At 37.4% G+C, this 12,849-nt stretch overlaps 1 pseudogene; it reads left to right on the forward strand.

Annotated features, from left to right (window-relative positions):
- Positions 1 to 4,392: 4,392 nt before the first annotated feature.
- LOC103002404 (protein phosphatase 1G-like) lies at positions 4,393 to 6,125 on the forward strand (annotated as a pseudogene).
- The last annotated feature ends 6,724 nt before the right edge of the window (positions 6,126 to 12,849 follow it).

Consider the following 12,849-nt stretch of genomic DNA (forward strand, 5'->3'; position numbering starts at 1 on the left):
AAAAATTTAACAAATTGTAAACACCGTGTAGTTGCCAAGACACTTCACTTTCATTTTTCCACCAAAGATATTACATGTAGGAATGTGCAATAAAACTCTCACAAAATGTTATCCCTATATGTATACACATCTACTTTTATTGTATTTACTTTTAACTTTTGTTAATAAGAAGAAAACCGCCTGGGCTTCCCTGGTGGCACAGTAGTTAAGAATCTGCCTGCCAATTCAAGGGACATGGGTTCGAGCCCTGGTCCGGAAATATCCCACATGCCGTGGAGCAACTAAGCCCATGTGCCACAACTACTGAGCCTGCACTCTAGAGCTCGTGAGCCGCAACTACTGAGCCCACGTGCTACAACTACTGAAGCCTGTGTGCCTAGCTTCTGTGCTCCGCAACAAGAGAAGCTGCAACAATGAGAAGCTGGTGCACCACAGCGAAGAGTAGCCCCGCTCACCACAACTAGAGAAAGCCTGCACACAGCAACGATGACCCAACACAGCCAAAACAAACAAACAAACAAATAAATTTATTTAAAAAAAAGAAGAAAACAGCCAGACCTAACAGTTTAATAATTACTCATTATGATATTACTTAAAACATCTAAAAGCATATGCAATGGTGTAATTGCAGGTGTTGCTATTATTGCAGTTTTCAATCTTTCTTTCAAAAGAAAGAAATTAAGAAAAAAAGGAAGGAGGGAAAGAAGGAGGAAAAGAAGAAAGATGTAAGGAGAGAGGGAGGAAGAGAAAAGGAAAGAAGAAAGAGAAAAAAAAAAAGAAAGAGAAGAAAAGGACCAACACAAGTATTTGTTTTAACCATGATAACTATTCTTAAAGTAAGATTCTCTCCTAATGGATCAGCAGGCTTATATCCAGAATATTTTCTTGAAATTTATGTCTTTCTTCTTTGTGTTAATAGCTTTGTTTTTGGTCCAGCACCATTCACTAATAGCATCTCATTTTAATTACATGGAATCAGCTAATTTCACAAATATCACAGATGATACATATCTCTTCTGAGATGAATGTCCTTTCATTCATAGATTTGCCTAGTGGGTGCTGAAAGGCTCCTATACAGTACTGAAAATTTTGCAATCATAATTTTTTTAAATTTTGTTATTCCTGGCATCTGGCCTCCTGATTTAGAATTTATTCACATACTCTGCTTAGGAAAGAGATCACATTTTGAATTATTTAATTTAGTTATTATTTGAATGCTTTTTCTTTACTCAAAAAAGTTATCATATCATCCTTTAATCATCATGTTTTATTATATATGTATATATTTGTATACACACAGGGGATTTGAGATGTCCTATATATTTCAAGGTCAGACTGTCTTTATTGCCCTCAGCATGAGGAATATGTATACATGAGATGAATGTCGCATATGGAAACAAAATCCCCCCCCACACACTCTCTAAAGACAAAAGTATTTCTTGTGTTCAAATAAAGCTGCAAAGGAAGTCTCCAAACAAGCATTCTTTTGGATCAATAGCTAGAAATTGAATAAAACAATGTCTTATGCTGTTTTATAGAATTTTCAAAAGGTTTGCAGCATATGAACCCAATTTTTCAAGCTCCACATGGGGATTTATTGTCTTGTTTCTTTTTTCTTTGAAAAAAATCATCATTCACAAAATAACAATAATAAAAATAAAAAAAATAAATTAAACTCAAGGGAGTTTTCCTTAAAAGAAGAGACATGAAAGCATGTTTATTTAGGGATCATACTCCCATTTTATGAGAGAAGCCAATCTGATAACTCAAGGCTATTCAAGGATTGAGAGGATTATATGTCACACTTCCGTTTTTTATTTTGACTTCTAGGAAATTAAAAATACATTTTGAGAGTGTTCAATTCTCTTTCCTAGATATTGTATCCTTATGTTAAAATGATTATCTCAACATAAAGAAACAACCTAATGTTAGAAAAGGACATACATAATGCATAAAGATAATAAATATAAATATTCACAATGATGATTCAATATAAAAACTGACATTTAAAAAAAAGTTTCCTAAGGTTCTAATTATATTTTCACCTTTATTAACTTGTTTCTCATGCTTACATTGATAGCAAAATATACTTTTCTACATGATTTAAAAATAATATTCGGAAGAACATTTTCTCATTCAAAATTTTAAAAAAACTGCTTCTTTCTAACATTGTTTTATTTTCAAGTCTTGTTTTAAAAAAATCATTCTCACTTTAACAAAGGGTTCAGTTCTGCTTTACCTTCTTCAGTAAGGATTTGGCCAAAAATAGCTAAATTTTATTTGGGATTCCAGACATAAGTATAAGCATTTTATGAATTTGAATTCTAGGAAAACATATAACAGGAAACAAAGTAATTTTCACTGGGGCTGTTAAGATCTTTCTTTAATACTGTCTGAAATTAATCATTATTAGTAAATATCCAAATTTTACAGATAGAAGTAAAAGTTAAAACAGTTTGAATCTATGATCAACCCTTTCTCCATTTAACATTGATACCTCTAATTACAGTGTCAGTATCCTGAAATGAATAGACTCATTTCCCCTAAGATCGGACCAGTTTCCTTCATCTTTTAATTATACATTATTATGAATGCTTAACCACAAGGATACTGTAGCCCCCTCCTGTGAAATGGATAAACTATATTAGTATGCTCAACCACCACCAAGTGAAGCCAAAAGGGAAAAAAATGAAATAACACTAAAATAGAAGATTATGTAGATTTCTATCTTTGATACAAACCTGAAGCTACTTACATGATGCCCATAACCTGTTGGGAGGAGTTCCCAGAGCAAATTATTCATTTTAGTTCCATATACCCAGAATCAAAGGAGTCATTTTCAATATAAAAGATAATAACATATAATTCTTTATATTAGTTTAGCCTGCCTATCAATATTCTTAACTTAAAATGTTTTATTTGTAATCACTGCACAGAATTTTAAACACAAAAACATATTAGTTTCTTGCCATCTTTTTTTGTCTTTAATGCCTCACAGGTAATTATGCATTTTATGGAAGTTGTGTACAAATAAGTCAAACGGAAATATATCAAATTTGTAAGTTTCATGACTTGTGCAGTTTAATAAGAAATTTGATTGCTTCAAAATATAACTGGAAAGCAAAAAAAAATGGTGAACATATGAAATAATTAAAATATGTAGGTATGAATGATATAAAAAGACAATACCTGGTGGAGTTAATACCTGATATCCTTCTGGCAGGGTTTACCTCTCAGGCAAAGTTGTGAAGTAGACACATTTTTTTAATCTATAAATTTCCAAATCTCTTCTTAAAGCACATTTTTCCCAAATCCCTTTAAGAACTCTTACTCTGAATACAACATCAAAATCTGCTTCCCAGAAAATATCTACTATCTGTCATTTATTCTAATCATTCTTACACTCTAAATTTTATTTTAAATTTTGGAAAAAAATTGTCTAACCTGCAGATACTAATATTTTCAATGTTAGTGAACAGGTCTAAGATGCCCTCCAAACATAGTTATACCAATACCAATACTAATGACATTGATAATCATAGGATTGGTCTAGCTTGTTGGATAGTACACAAACTGTTGCCTTTTCTAGTTTTTCTAAATCTTAAAATCCAATACGAATTTAAAGGGCAGTTTGTGATTTTCATTACATAAATTTGATCTTTTGCTGTATTAGATTTTAATCTCCCTATAAATCAGGGACATGTCTATTATATTCACTTTTGTATCCCCATCAACTAGTGCAGTGTCTTAACACTGAAAAAACAATTGCTGAACAAATATTGAATCAAAACTTGGGTAATTACTTTTTATTCTTTGAGATCATCTAAAAACTGATTAGAATTCTGTCCATTTCTCAGTTGATTAATAACAATTCAATTTTCTGAAGATAGTGTTGTTAAGAAACTCCTATAACATTTTCCCCATTTCCAATTTATAGTAAGGAGAGAATAGGAATTAGGTATTCTCTCCAATTCAATATAGTTGGTCACCCTAAACCTGTCTCCTCGAACAAATTCTAACTGCAGTTTTCTTTTTCTAAAACTTCTTGTCCGATTTTGGCAGCAGACATACATGAGGATATAGTAAGCTTCATTATTCTGAGGACAGCTGGGCTTTATTAACCTTTATTGAAAGATATTTACTTTAAAATGACATCATCAGCGCCGCGCCGGCCGGGCAGGGTCTGAAGCGGTACCGTTTCCCCTTCCACTCCCTCTCTGCTTCTGTCACATTACCGCCTCCTGGCCCACCTCGCGCCTTTCACCTGCACCTTGCGTCGTCCGCCGCGTAACCCTGCGGCTCCTGCCACGCGAGCATCCGGGGCTCCGGTTCCGGCGCCGGCACGGGTCGCTCTCTGTTCGCCTGCCCCAAGGCTGCTGGTCAGCCACCTCCATGGGTGCCTACATCTCCCAGCCCAACGTGGTGAAGTGCTCCTGGGACGTGGTCGGCACCCTGTGCCTGCCGCTGCCGTAAGGCTTCTCCGCCATGCAAGGCTGGGGCGTCTCCGTGGAGTTGCCACAAATCCAAATGGGACAGGTCTAGAGTTCCAACACCCAAACATTCTGCCATTTGTACTGAGATCTCCTAGGCTAAGGCTGCTAGACTGCAGAGGATGCTCACAACTGTATTCCTGAGCTGAACAGTGAGACAGCTATGTTTTCTGTCTAGGATGGACATGGAGGGGAGGAAGTTGCCTTGTACTGTGCCAAATATCTTCATGATATCATCAAAGATCAGAAGGCCTACAAAGAAAGGAAGCTACAGAAGGCTTTGGGAGATGCTTTCATGGCTATTGATGCTAAACTGACCACTGAGGAAGTCATTAAGGAGCTGGCACAGATTGCAGGGCAACCCACTGAGGTTGAGGATGAAAAAGAAAAAGTAGCTGATGAAGATGATGTGGACAATGAGGAGACTGCACTGCTGCATGAAGAGGCTACCATGACTATTGAAGAGCTGCTGATGTGCTATGGGCAGAACTGTCACAAGGGTTCTCCCCACAGCAAATCTGGAGCTGGGACAGGAGAGGAACCAGGGTCCCAGGGTCTCAATGGGGAGGCAGGACCTGAGGATCCATCTAGGGAAACTTCTTCAGAGGAAAATGGCCCCACAGCCAAGGCTCACATGGGCCTTTCCTCCAACTCAGAATGTGGGACTGAGGCAGGCCAAGGTGGGGAGCCTGGCACTCTCACTGGTGAGGCTGGGCCTTCCTACTCTTCAGACTCTGACAAGCTGCGTCAAGTTGCTAAGTCCAAGTTTTTGAGGACAGTGAGGATGAGTCAGATGAGGTGGAGGAGGAAGAGGAAGACAGTGAGGAATGCAGTGAGGAGGAAGATGGCTACAGCAGTGAAGAGGCAGAGAATGAGGAAGATGAGGATGACACTGAGGAGGCTGAAGAGGATGAGGAAGAAGAGGAGATGATGGTGCCTTGGATGGAAGGCAAAGAGGAGCCTGGCTCTGACAGTGGTACAACAGCTGTGGTGGCTCTGATATGAGGGAAGCAGTTGATTGTAGCCAATGCAGGAGACTCCCACTGTGTGGTGTCTGAGGCTGGCAAAGCTTTAGACATATCCTATGACCACAAACCAGAGGGTGAAGTGGAGCTAGCATGCATCAAGAATGTTGGTGGCAAGGTCACCATGGATTGGCTAGTCAATGGTGGCCTCAACCTCTCCAGAGCCATTGGAGACCACTTCTACAAGAGAAACAAGAACTTGCCACCTGAGGAACAGATGACTTCGGCCCTTCCCGACATCAAGGTGCTGACTCTCACTGACAATCACAAATCCATGGTCATTGCCTGTGATGGCATCTGGAATGTGATAAGCAGCCAGGAAGTTATAGACTTTATTCAATCAAAGATCAGCCAGCGCGATGAAAATAGGGAGCTTCGGTTATTGTCATCCATCGTAGAGGAGCTGCTGGATCATTGCCTGGCACCAGACACTTCTGGGGACAGTACAGGATGTGACAACTTGACCTGCATCATCATTTGCTTCAAGCCCTGAAACACAGCAGCGCTTCAGCTAGAGAGTGGCAAGCAGAAACTGGAGGAGGAGCTCTCTACTGAGGAGGCTGAAGAAAATGGCAACAGTGACAACAAGAAGAAGGCCAAGCAGGACTAGCAGTTATCCAGACCCCTGCCCACCTAGACTGATTTCTGAGCCCTCCAGACTGAGATTAAGTTTTGTCTTTTTCCTTTATCTTTAGCAGTGGTTATGAGGTGTGCAGGGGGAGCTGGATGGCTTTGCTCAGACCATTCCAAAGAGGGCTGTCCCTCCAAACAGCAGCCTCCTTGCTCCTTGGGTCTCATCACCGGTTCTGTGCCTGTGCTCTATTGTGTTGGAGGGAAGGGCTGTTGGTTCTGGTTTTTACTCTGTGAACTTTATTTAAGGACATTGTTTTTTAATGGTAGATTCATGGCCCCCAGCCACTTCCAGCCACTTGTACCCACTCTCTGTTGTCCACTTTCAATCAACACTTTTTCAGACTAAAGGCCAAAACCTAAAAAAAAAAAAAAAAAAAAAAATGACATCATCAGAAAATGGGACTCTGATCTTTTGAAAATTTTCTAACAATTTACTTAAATTCTGGTCATGAATCATGTTTTTGTGTATGCTAGCTTGCTAAAATTAAACTTAAAATGTGAATCGTATTTTAATATTAAAAGTAAAACCACAGTGTTATTAAAATATTTAACACATATTCGTTTGAGAAAGAGCTAGTACTTCACTGAACTGTTTCAATGGTGTACAACTTCTATTAGCCTTTTTATTATTTTAAAATGAAACACATGTCTACTGACTGATACAAATCTGAAATAAATATTAAACACCTGGAGTAATAATGCTGAGATTTTCATTATAGTTTTGTTTTATAAACTGTGTTATTATAATTTCTACTACTACTCTTATTGGTGTTTTGCACACAGGATACAAAAGAAGTATAGACAAAAAGAAATGATAAGATTCTACTCCCTATCAATCTATCATAACTATTTGTGGACAAATGGCTACTTACTATTGGGGTCTATCAAATTAATTAAATGATTCAAATTAAAACATGCTCAGGTAATACATTTTCTCATAGATTTTTTTTTCATATAAAGGGAAATAGTGTCATGTAGTAATCATAGTGGTCATCTCTGAGATTAACAAATATTCAAGTGTTTGATAATAAAATGCCCAGTTTTGATAAAATGTGAAAACACAATCTTATACACTGTTGGTGGGAGTATATATATTTTGGGGAGGGCCATTTGGCCATAGCAATAATCATTACTAGTGTACATACACGTAGCCCTAACAATTCCATTAAGGATTTATTATTACAATATTCTCACATAAAATACCCAAAAATACACACACAGATGCGTGCATGCGCACACACACACACACACACACACAAATGCACATACACACAAGGTGCTTGAGTGTGTGCATATGTATGTGTTTATTTTTGTGTGCATACTTGCTTGTGCATAGAAAATATTTGGATCTATAAACAAATGTAAGAAATGAGATGTGGAGGAGACTTTCTTATTCACTTTCTGCATAAACATACTTTTAAAAAGCATGAACCTATATTTCTCCTTCAATACAGTTAAATGAAAATAACGCAATTTTCAACAAGTATTTTTAGGAAAAAACATTTAGTGTGGGTCAATAAAACATTTTAAGTGCAATCAATTCTCAGAAAGATGATAGAAAATAATCAATGTAAACAGCATGCCATTTTTCTCTTTAAGAATATATTTATTTACCTGCTATATGTGTGCCTACCTTAGCAAAACTGGAAATATACTGTCAGCATCAACATTTGTCTATAATGAATATATATCTTTATAAGTATGAGTAAATAATTTTTAATTTGTAATATCTTTAATGAAGTAACTGCCTGCTTTCTATGTTAATTAAATGTTAATTCAAGAGATGTCGTTTTTAGAAACTATAAATTTCTTACTTAATTTTGTTTTCATTGTGGCCACTGAAATATTATTTGTTTTCACATACCTATTAATATTTTTGTAAGCTATGTTCTTCTTATTCACTCTGATTTACAGCTATTTTCTTTCACAAAACTTCAAACAATTGATGTTCATCATTTTACCTAATGAAACAATGATTTTTCATGAAAACTGTCAAGCAATATTTACTTCATCTATGACTATCAAAAATAAACTCCCACAGTTGAAAAGTCTCATATCACATTTCTCATCACCATAGTTATGACAGTAAACTAAAATCTCAGAAATGAGGGAACAGGTAAGAAATTGCCAGTACTATTTGAATGAAAGATAATGTCTTCTTCATAAAGGGATCAGGTTGCTACTTTAATTCACCAGTTCTGTATTCTAAGATTTATTTATTTTGTTGGAGGAGGAGTCAGCTGTTAAACCTGAACATCAATTTTACAGAAAGAAAATTTATGTATGTCCTTCCATAGTCTGAAGAAACATTATTATCCTATCATAATGAAAAATAAAATAAAATAAAATAACTTAAAAACCCAGAGGGTACATAGCTGGACAGATTTGCAAAGCCAGTACTATAAATTCTGAATATTCATGTGCCATCTCACATTGAGAACATAAATGTTTAGGTCCCCACAGAGTTAAAGCCTCATCATTCAATCTATATTTAAGGAAAAAGAGGGCAGGGAATTGCCTCTCACAATCAACTAAGGACAGTGCCAGAGTGGTAAAATGAAAAAATAAATGACTCACTTAAGAGAAGGAAAGTTTCTGAATCATTCCTTCAACAAATATTAAAATGCATGGATTTCTTCTCTCATTCTCTTATCTTATTTTTCCCAGAGAGACAGAGAAAGGCGTTCTGACCAAGGCCAGGGAGGTGTTATGGGTTGGTGACAAAAGTAAGGTTAGTGACAAATGATGGAGTGAGGTTACATTCTCCAACTCAACCCTCCCTTTTGCACCAATTCCACTCTAACCTGGGCTGGTACCAAAATGCAGAAGACTGTCATTACTCTCCTCTTGATTATTCAGTAATCTCCTCCCTTTCTCCTTTCACCTTCTTTGAAATATTTTCTCAGGATGATAAGAATTGTGCCTTTGTAATCACTTTTCTTGTCTGGAAAACTAAAAACCCAGCTCTCAGGAAAGAATGTGTGCATGGCATCTGAGAAAGCTATCATACACACACACACACACACACAAACACAGATAAAGGGAAAGACAGAAATGGATTCTACTGTACAGAGTATATACAGATATAGCAATGAAATTAAAGCTGTGAGAAAGTACCAAGATGCCAACTTCCTAAGGTGGCAAAAGCTCTCCAGAGAATTCTCAGAGCTTCTCTCCCTATTTTAAAATTCTGCAACAAAAGGGTGAAATGCTTTCTTCTCAGCCCACTCCAATACAGATGGCAATGAGACATCATCTACCTGCCATCCTGTGCAGTTATTCTTCATCCTTGACAATGACAGTCCGGCAATGCAGAGGGAGAGGTTTGAGTCCTGAAGTTTTATTTTCGGCAACTGTACAAGTCAGGAACCAAGCAGTGCAGATTATAGGGATCCAGTTTTCTCACAAGACACTGACAAGCACCTCAGGGGAGGTGTACAAGCATTGTGTAAAACCATTTACACAGGAGGACCTTCAAGATGGTGGAGGAGTAAGATGTGAAGATCACCTTCCTCCCCATAAATACATCAAAAAATACATCTACATGTGGAACAACTCCTACAGAACACCTACTGAACACTGGCAGAGGACCTTAGACTTCCCAAAAGTCAAGAAAAAACCCACATACCTGAGTAGGGCAAAAGAAAAAAGAGAAAACGGAGACAAAAAAATAAGGATGGGACCTGCACCTCTGGGAGGGAGCTGTGAAGGAGGAAAAGTTTCCACACACTAGGGAGCCCCATCACTGATGGGGATCCGGGGTGGGTGGGTGGGGGGAGCTTCAGAGTCATGAAGGAGAGTGCAGCAACAGGGGTGCAGAGTGCAAAGTGGCATGCTTCAGGCTTTTGCAATGTCACGCCAGCCTCTGCCGCCTCTGGCTAACCCTGCATTCCAATTTTGACTATCATACCCCTACCCTTCCCCCATATTAACAAACTGAAATATAAAAACCATATGATAATCTCAATAGATGCAGAAAGAGCTTTCAACAAAATTCAAAACCCGTTTATGATAAAAAAAAAAAAAACCTCTCCAGAGGTGGGCATAGATGGAACCTACCTCCAAGTAATAGAGACCATGTATGACAAACCCACAGCCAACATCGTTCTCAATGGTGAAAGAATGAAATCATTTCCTCTAAGATCAGGAACAAGACAAGGTTGCCCACTCTAACTGCTATTATTTAACATAGTTTTGGGAGTTTTAGCCACAGCAATCAGAGAAGAAAAAGAAATAAAAGGAATCCAAATCAGAAAAGAAGAAGCAAAACTGTCACTGTTTGCAGATGACATGATATTATATATGGAGAATCCTAAAGATGCTACCAGAAAACTGCTAGAGCTAATTAATGAATTTGGTAAAGTAGCCGAATACAAAATCAATGCACAGAAATCTCTTTCATTCCTGTAAACTAAGGACAAAAAATGTGAACGAGAAATTAAGGAAACAATCCCATTTACCATTGCAACAAAAAGTATAAAATACATAGGAATAAATCTTCCTCAGGAGTCAAAAGATCTGTATGTAGAAAACTATAAGGCACTGATGAGAGAAATTAAAAATGATAAAAACAGATAGAGAGATATACCATGTTCTTCTATTGGAAGATTCAATATTCTCAAAATGATTATACTACCCAAAGCAATCTACAGATTCAATGCAATCCTTATCAAACTATGAATCACATTTTTCACAGAACTAGAGCAAAAAAATATACAATGTGTATGGAAACACAAAAGACCCCAAATAGCAAAAGCAATCCTGAGAAAGAAAAATGGAGCTGGAGGAATCAGGCTCCCTGACTTCAGACTATAATACAAAGCTACAGTAATCAAGACAGTGTGGTACTGGCACAAAAACAGAAATATAGATCAATGGAACAGGATAGGAAGCCCAGAGCTAAAGTCATGTACATATGGTCATCTTATCTTTGATAAAGGAGGCAAGAATATACAGTGGAGAAAAGACAGCCTCTTCAATAAGTGGTGCTGGGAAAACTGGACAGCTATATGTAAATGAATGAAATTAGAACACTCTCTAACACCATACACAGTTATAAACTCAAAATGGATTAAAGACCTAAATCTAAGGGCAGACACTGTAAAACACTTAGATGACAACAGGCAGAACACTCTGTGACATAAATCACATCAAATTCCTTTTTGACCCACCTCCTAGAGAAATGGAAATAAAAACAAAAATAAATAAATGGGACCTAATGAAACTTAAAAGCTTTTGCACAGCAAAGGAAACCCATAAACAAGACGAAAAGACAACCCTCAGAATGGGAGAAAATTTTTGAAAATGAAGCAACTGAAAAGGATTAATCTCCAAAATATATAAGCAGCTCATGCAGCTCAATATCAGAAAAAGAAAAAATCCAATCCAAAAATAGGTGGAAGACCTAAATACACATTTCTCTAAAGAAGATATACAGATTCCACCAAACACATGAAAGTTTCTCAACATCACTAATCATTAGAGAAATGCAAATCAAAACTACAATGAGGTATCACCTCACACCAGTCAGAATCACCATCATCAAAAAATCTACAGACAGTAAATGCAGGAGAGGGTGTGGGGAAAATGGAACCCTCTTGAACTGTTGGCCGGAATGTAAACTGATACAGCCACTGTGGAGAACAGTATGGAGGTTCTTTAAAAAACTAAGAATAGAACTACCATATGACCCAGCAATCCCACTACTGGGCATATACTCTGAGAAAACTATAATTCAGAAAGAGACATGTACCACAATGTTCAATGCAGCACTATTTACAATAACCAGGACATGGAAGCAACCTAAGTGTCCATCAACAGATGAATGGATAAAGAAGATGTGACACATATATACAATGGAATATTACTCGGCGATAAAAAGAAATGAAGCTGAATTATTTGTAGTGAGGTGGATGGACCTAGAGTCTGTCATAAAGAGTGAAGTAAGTCAGAAAGAGAAAAACAAATACCATATGTAACACATATGTATGGAATCTAAAAAGAAAAAAAATGGTTCTGATGAACCTAGGGGCAAGACAGGAATAAAGACATAGACGTGGAAAATGGACTTGAGGACACGGGGAGGGGGAAGGGTAAGCTGGGACAAAGTGCGAGAGTACCATTGATATATATACACTACCAAATGTAAAATAGATAGCTAGTGGGAAGCAGCTGCATAGCACAGGGAGATCATCTCGGTGCTTTGTGACCTCCTAGAGGGGTGGGATAGGTTGGGTGGGAGGGAGGCGCAAGAGGGAGGGTATATGGAGATATATGTATACATATAACTGATTCACTTTGTTATACAGCAGAAACTAACACAACATTGTAAAGCAATTATACTCCAATAAACATGTTAAAAAAAACCAAACATTTACACCATGCTAATATGACTGAGATGATCTCTAAATTGTCTAATGATAATCAGCATCACTCAGAAGAAAAAAGCAGTAAAGAGTTAACAAAATTGGGATCTGCTTTTATACCGTTATTTGTAACTTGAACCCGGTTCTTCGGCAGTGCCTATTTGTTTGTTTTTTTTCTCCTTTTAGGCTGATTCCTCTTAACCTGCTTTAGCATTTTCCCCTAAGTCTCACTTTTACCTTTGCTATTATAGCTCTTTTTCAACCCCCGCACTACCACCTCTCTGCCACCAAAGGCCTTTGTAATGGATTTCTTGGTTAGGTTAGGAGCTTGCTTGT

This window comes from Balaenoptera acutorostrata, chromosome X (assembly GCF_949987535.1).
Source record: "Balaenoptera acutorostrata chromosome X, mBalAcu1.1, whole genome shotgun sequence".
NCBI lineage: Eukaryota > Metazoa > Chordata > Mammalia > Artiodactyla > Balaenopteridae > Balaenoptera > Balaenoptera acutorostrata.